The sequence below is a fragment of the Triticum urartu genome, chromosome 4A (assembly GCF_056163025.1).
Source record: "Triticum urartu cultivar PI428250 chromosome 4A, HENAU_Tu73, whole genome shotgun sequence".
NCBI lineage: Eukaryota > Viridiplantae > Streptophyta > Magnoliopsida > Poales > Poaceae > Triticum > Triticum urartu.
In genome coordinates, this window is record NC_141876.1 from 461,818,919 (window position 1) to 461,825,998 (window position 7,080).

Genomic DNA, 7,080 nt, shown 5'->3' on the forward strand with positions numbered 1-7,080 from the left:
GCTTCGGTTTAGATGAAAATCATCCAACTTTATGTAAAAAAAATAAACTTGAATGAAAATCATCCGGTTATAATAACCTAGTCCGCTATATGTTTCCATCCAGTTTATTTAAATTTGCATCAAATGTGACCGGACGTTTGCAACTAGCTTTGGGGTGTCGGCTCCTGTGTTAGTGTCCGGATCCCTGTCGAGACCGGTTCGTGGATGGATGATCTGTCCGTTTTAGAAATCTGCCATGGAGATGCCCTAAAGCTCTGGTGGAGCCAGAAAGTGACAAACACAACAGCAGCTTCCGAAAGTTGGGTATTTTGAGGCTAATTTGACCACAGATCAGGTGGAACAAAAGAATGCAAAAAAAAAGGAGAGTAAAGAAAATGCGATGCACCACTTTCGAGTTCCAACAGTTGGACAAAACAGAAGCATGGGTCGCCATCTCATCCCTGCCCCCAACGCCCAACCAAGCCCTCACAAAACCACACGAAAAAAAATCAAATTAAAGGAGCCGGATTTGCTAAAGCAACCTACTTTTATTTTTGAGTGTCTTGAGCGAATGCTAAAACAGCAGCTTCCGAAGAGCGGGCCCGGTGGATTGGCCCCAGATCATGGCTTGTCCATAGTCTACGACGGAGCAAGACGAGGCTAGCATCGTGCAGACTGCAGGGGTGGTGGCCCGGTGTACGCACGTGTGAGGCAACGGCCAGCAGGTCCCTGGTGGATCCGGTCCATGTCCACGTACCCTGACTGACATCCGCATAGGCGATAGCAGCGGGAAGCGCGGTCGTGCTCGCCGCGGCAGCCGGAGATTCCCTGCCGTTGATTACAAAACGGCTACTCCTCGGTACAAAGATGTATTGCCATTCTTATACAAACACGAAGCTACATTATCAATGTACATGCTTGAACTTCAAAAGAAAAATCAATCTACATGCCTTTGCCACTACGTTGCAGAACAATTTGAGAATCTCGCTAAAAAAGGAACAATTTGAGAATTGTTTGGTGTGCACAGGTTATTATTTATATTTTGATCATCATGTCTCAGGGATTTTTTGGTCCGTGGATTGTAATTTGTATGTATAACTAGTAAGCTTGCACGTGCAATGCACGTCTTATTCGAGTTTAAAATTTGAATATGAACATGTTTAAATTTCAATCCACATATAGCTACTTTAAGTTCCTTGCATATACTATGCCAGTTTAAATCAAGGTAGGATCCAGTACTTCGCAAATTGCGAACTTGCCTAAAGCTTAATTATATTGAGATTAAACCCATTGACGTAAATTTCTCTCCTGATGAGTCAATGCATACCTGTTTAATTTCATACGCTTATAGGTGGATACAAGATCAGCATCAAAGGCAATCTACCCCTTACTGGTCGTACGCACACATATGAGCTCTCAAAATTCTGGATTTCGCTGTCATCTATCATATCACTACAATCTAAACACCATGAAGAAAGAGATAATGCCAAGGCAACAATTATTCGTATCTTGCATGGCTTGGGTCCTTACAAGGCTACTTCCGTTCAGCTCGAGTCCATGGGTGCTAAGCCAACCAATTCATCAAGCAAAACCTGCATTTTCATGTGCTTCCACAAAATGCAATGCAAACTTAGCGGTGATCATTAAGGGCAACCCAAAAAGGAAAAGATAAAAATTCAAAGTATATATGCATTGAAAATATAAGGAAGCGAGCCCTTGCTCTACAACCAGGGGGGAGGGGGCGGGGGGTACTCAGAGCATTAGCAATATTTTCGTTACAGGAATAAAAACTTCAAGATATGAAATCAGCATCAATTATGCTTGCACGTGAAATTCACATGTGTCTAGATAAAATATCCTTTTATTTTGCAGGGAGTATAGATAGAATATCCAATTGTAAAAGTCAAAAATATTACCAACGAATGTGCATTTGAGGTTTCAGAAAAGCTATAATTAATAAAATTTATACTTTGTAGTACTGCCAAAGTTTATTTCGTTCATTTCCTGACTGATGACAATACGAGTCATCCATTCTCTGCCAAAGTTGTATTTGCGCAACTCTCAAAAAAAAGTTTCTGCAGTTTTGGCATGCCGTACCCTGAATTCATTGCATACATGCAGCTCTCCACTTATGCCTACTGCATAGTATATCCATTTTACCACTGTTCGCCAAAATTTAGTTTTAGTAACTCCACTGTTAAATGTGAAGTTAACCAGCATGGATTTTTTTTTACATAAGAGAGATTCTGCATCTAGCTTCAGCCTTCGGCTCAGTTACAGATTAATAACAGTATCAACCACATGTATGCATAGAGGATGTGCAGGCCATTTAAGGACACTGTGTTTAGAAACGTGTTCCTACACTACAGAATGAATTTGCCAAAGCTGCGTGATAAAACAGAGAAACCCAAATGCACACATGAACGATGAGTAAGTTTCCGCATTAGTGGCACGATGATAAAACAGGCAACAGTTCAGACCACTTTTACCAGGTCCGAATTCAGAATTCAATTCAGTGCATACATGCAGCTCTATGCAAGTATATAAGGTTGCAATCAAGAGAATTCCTAATGACATTGGAAAGCAAACAGGGTAATAAGGTACAAATGCACAAAAGACTATGCTAACCAAGAACAACATGGGCAGCTAAGCTCTTCGGAATTCACAAGGCACAGCCAATAAATTAATGCACTCCAAATGATGATCGATCAGTACATTGGATAATTATAGTCAAGCATGATTTTGGTTTTATTTCAGAAAATAAGCTAATCAAGCACAGCAAAGCCTGCTGTTCACAATTCTGAAAACAAGATAATCCAACAGCACGACAGACCAACTAAGCTGATGATGACAACTGACAATGCATGGACCTAGTCGTACACGACAAGCTTCTGGTACTCTTCGCCAGCGATGGCCTCAGGGTTCACCACCCCGTCGTTCTTCAGAAAGATCTTGCGGAAGTTTTTGGAGAAGCCGCTCACCATGGCCACCCCTGGCTGGGTCGACGTCACCAGCGTCGACTGCGAGTCACGCAGGTTCCAGAAGATGATCCGGGGCACCACGTCGCCGTAGCCAGCGTCCCTGAACTATTTGCAGATCACCTCGTAGTGAGTCTCCCACACGGAACAGACTCCCGCCGGCTGTAGTAGTAGTAGGCGTAGGCGCTTCCAGACGGGAAATACACTTTGGTTCCTGGTTGTATATGCATCCTATATGGGAATTTTTTTAATTTTTTAATAAAAAGTCAAAATAGATAAGAACTATTTTGACAAAACACTTGACTTACTTTTGCACTGATATGTAAATGTTGATGAAAAACAATAAAAGTTGACCTCAAGCAAAAAAGACAAAATTTATTTGCTACTATAGGTCACTATTCACACTATTTTAACCAAAAATTTGTCTTTTTCAAAAAGAAGTCAAAAGGATATTTTTTGTGGATTTTATTTCTCACTAGTACAATAGAAGGTCAAGTTTATTTCAAAAATATTTTCAGGAATTTTTGACTTTTTGTTGAATTACTAAAAAAAATTCCCATATAAGGTGCATATGTCCCCATAGACCAAAAGTTCCCCTCCCTCCCAGACGCCATATTGAACTCCATGTCGCTGTACACGAAGTCACGAACACGGTCCTGATCATCTTCTCCGGCGCCAGACGCGCCTACTCGCCTCCACCGTCGTGCGGAGGATCTGGTCGAACACCCCCTGGAAGTTAGTGCTCCCGCCCCAGTGCATGTGTCGCACGAAGTCCATCTTCTGGCGGGTTCTCGAGTTCTCGCTGAAGGTGATCACCTTGCCGGCTGAGCTCCGAGGTGAGCACACCCAGCGTGATGCACACCTCCATCGGGGTGCCGCTCATGCTCGCGGACACGTCGCAGACTGAGATGCAGTTGCGCAGCGACCCCTTGGAACGGAGGTCGTCCACCATGCGGCGCCACTTCAGCTCCGACACATTGTCGTCCTGGCCGCGGTAGGCGGCCGCGGCGATCTCGTGGGGCAGGAGCGCACCGGCCGCGATCTTGGCCTGGCCAGCCTCCACGTCCTCCAGGTACTTGTCGAAACGCTCCTCATCGTGCTTCTTGAGGAGGAACTTGTAGCGCCGCATGGCCACTGAGGCGATGCGGATGTAGGGCAGCTCCGACCACCGCTGCGCGCTCATGTACACCTCCGGGAGCTCCAGCACCTTGCGCAGCGGCACGAGCAGAGCACCTCGTGGCGGAGGCGGTGTAGGGCGCGGTACGCGTAGTGCCCGTCCGGGAGCTGGGTGAGCTCGGGGTCCGAGTCGCGCGGGAAGAGGCGGCGGGCGATGGCCTCGCAGAGCAGCGTGGTGCGGTCGAAGGACGAGCCTGGCGTGGGGTACCACTTGGCGGCAAGCTCGATCTTCCTCTTTTGCCGCCGGAGGCCAGCTGCTGGAGGTCCGAGGTGAGGAGCGAGCCGAAGAAGTCGACGACGGCGTCGAACAGGAAGCGGTAGGCACGGTCGCCGTAGTACATCTCCAACGACTGCACGTCAAGCTTGGCAACCGTGCGTACCTTCTTCGACATCCGCCGCGCCTTACTCGCCGCCGTCGTCTTCTTCTGGTCCACCTCCATCGCTTCCAGCTTCTGCACCTCCGCAGGCTCTTGGACCAGGACAACCTCCACGTGCTTGCTGCCCTTGCCGGCCTTGAGAGCGCGGCGGAGAGGAAGTCACCGAAGGTGGCCTTGGCAGTCACGGGGGCGCGCTTGCGGCCGGCGAGCCTAGCCCGCAAGTCCTCCCGCTGGTTGGCGAGGCCCTTGGCCTTCCTGCATGCCTTGTCGGCCACGGCGCCGGCCTTGGCGAACGCGCGCACGTCGGGGCCGCGGAGGAGGCGGAACAGTAGCTCGGGGAAGTCCTTGAGGTAGCTGAACTCGGCGAGCGCGACCGCGGCGACGTTGCAGACAAGCGCGCGCAGGTGCTGCTCGTGCATCCAGAGCGCGGCGGCGTAGAAGCCCTCCTTGTCCGACTTGCCGTGAGCGCGTCCTGCTCCGTCTACCCCTCAAGCGGATCCACAGCAGGTCGCGTGATGGTGCCGGTTTTCTGAGGCGGGCCAGGCGGCGGCCGTGAAGAGCATGTGGGAGGTGCGGGCAGGGCAAGAGCACGCAAGCGGAAGAGAATGGTGGTGGCAGGGAAGGGGCTTGGTGGGGGTGGGGGACGAAACGACCTGGTGGTTTGCGAGAGGAACTGGGGATCGTGGGCGGGCCTATGGTGGGAAGGGTATCGGGTGTTCTGCCTAGACATGGTCTTTTTTTTGTATAAGCTAATCGTGGTAATAACCAATGGCAGTGGTGGGTGATTAGAGTGTCAAACGCGTTTGATGCTATGAGACGATTTGGACCATCAGATCAACATGTTTCAATGGTTGAGATGATTTGGTTCTCTGCCCTTTCGTGCTTTTATATGGGTAGTAGATAAGTGGGTTGTTATGGTCTATGTTGAAGAACTAACAGAATGGCAGTGCGTTGCCATAACCCTTTTCTTTTCTTGTTGCATATTTTTTATAGAAAAGGAGGAAGACTTCCGGCTTCTGCATCTGGACGATGTATACCGCCATTTTATTAATTATTGACATAGACCTTATAAAGTCATACAACAGTAAGACTAAAGCCACCGTCTAAGCAACATCTATCGCTACTCCTATCCAGTTGATGAAGGGACACTGAAAGTCTAGGCCTAATACCAAACATACCTCGTAGCCAAACCTAACATCTAAGACTTACCAGGACGCCTGCCGGGTATGGGCACCCACCAGTCCGGCGTACTCCTCAACCAGGACGCCTGCCGGGTATGGGCACCCACCAGTCCGGCGTACTCCTCAACCAGGACGCCTGCCGGGTATGAGGCCGCCGCAGCCACCTGCCACCAATCCATCTTCAGAACTGTACTACTGCATCTACCTTGCCCGGTCTAGCTGCCGCCGACGCCACCACGACGCCAGACAGCGTCACCCTCCTGCGCGAGTCCATCTCCGCTCATCGGGCGCCGAGTCTCCACCGCGCCACACCGCCGAGATCCGCCATCATCAATGAACAAGATGAAACACCGCTCCTTCTCTTGTCCCCTTCAACCAGCACTTACTCCAAAATGATGCCCCCAGGAGGGAGAACAACACTGAAGGCACCGTCATCGTCCGATCCGTTAGACCCAGACCTAGGGTTTCCCCCGGAACTTCCCGATCAGGTTGACGTTACCTACAACGACGATGCCACCAGAAGGGAACGACGTCCGAGACACCGCCATTGTCCGCCAGGACCACAGTCAGGCGCGATTTTCACCAGAAGCCGCGTCTTCCCGACCTCGCAGCTGCCTGGAACTAGTCTGGAACCGAGCGGAACCTTTCCATGAAGACGTATGTCGCCGTTGAGGGAGTCCTGGACTAAGGGGTCCTCGGGCGTCCGTCCTGTTATCCATGGGCCGGACTGATGGGCTGTGAAGACATGAAGGCCAAAGACTACACCGTGTCCGGATTGGACTCTACTTGGCGTGGAAGGCAAGCTTGGCGACCGAAGATTCCTTCTTATTTAACCGACTCCATGTAAACCCTAGATCCCCTCGGTGTCTATATAAACCGAAGAGGATAGTCCGGAAAGGACACGACATATACTCATTACCATATTCATAGGCTAGACTTCTAGGGTTTAGCCGTTACGATCTCATGGTAGATCAACTCTTGTAATACTCATATTCATCAAGATCAATCAAGTAGGAAGTAGGGTATTACCTCCATAGAGAGGGCCCGAACCTGGGTAAACATCGTGTCCCCCGTCTCTTGTTACCATCGATCCTGGACGCACAGTTCGGGACCCCCTACCCGAGATCCGTCGGTTTTGACACCGACATTGGTGCTTTCATTGAGAGTTCCGTTGTGACGTTGACAAAAGGTTCGATGGCCCCTTTAATCGTCAATAATGACGTTGTCCAAAGAGGAACCTTCCTCCCCGGACAGATCTTCATATTTGGCGGCTTCGTACTGCGGGCCAACTCGCTTGGCCATCTGGAGCAGATCGACAGCTACGCCCCTGGCCATCAGGTCAGATTCGGAAGCTTGAACTACATCGTGGATATCCATAAAGACTTGATC

General features: G+C 49.5%; 1 pseudogene; it reads right to left on the reverse strand.

Moving 5' to 3' along the window:
- Window positions 1-2,849: 2,849 nt before the first annotated feature.
- On the reverse strand, window positions 2,850-6,239 carry LOC125554808 (uncharacterized; annotated as a pseudogene).
- Window positions 6,240-7,080: the final 841 nt, after the last annotated feature.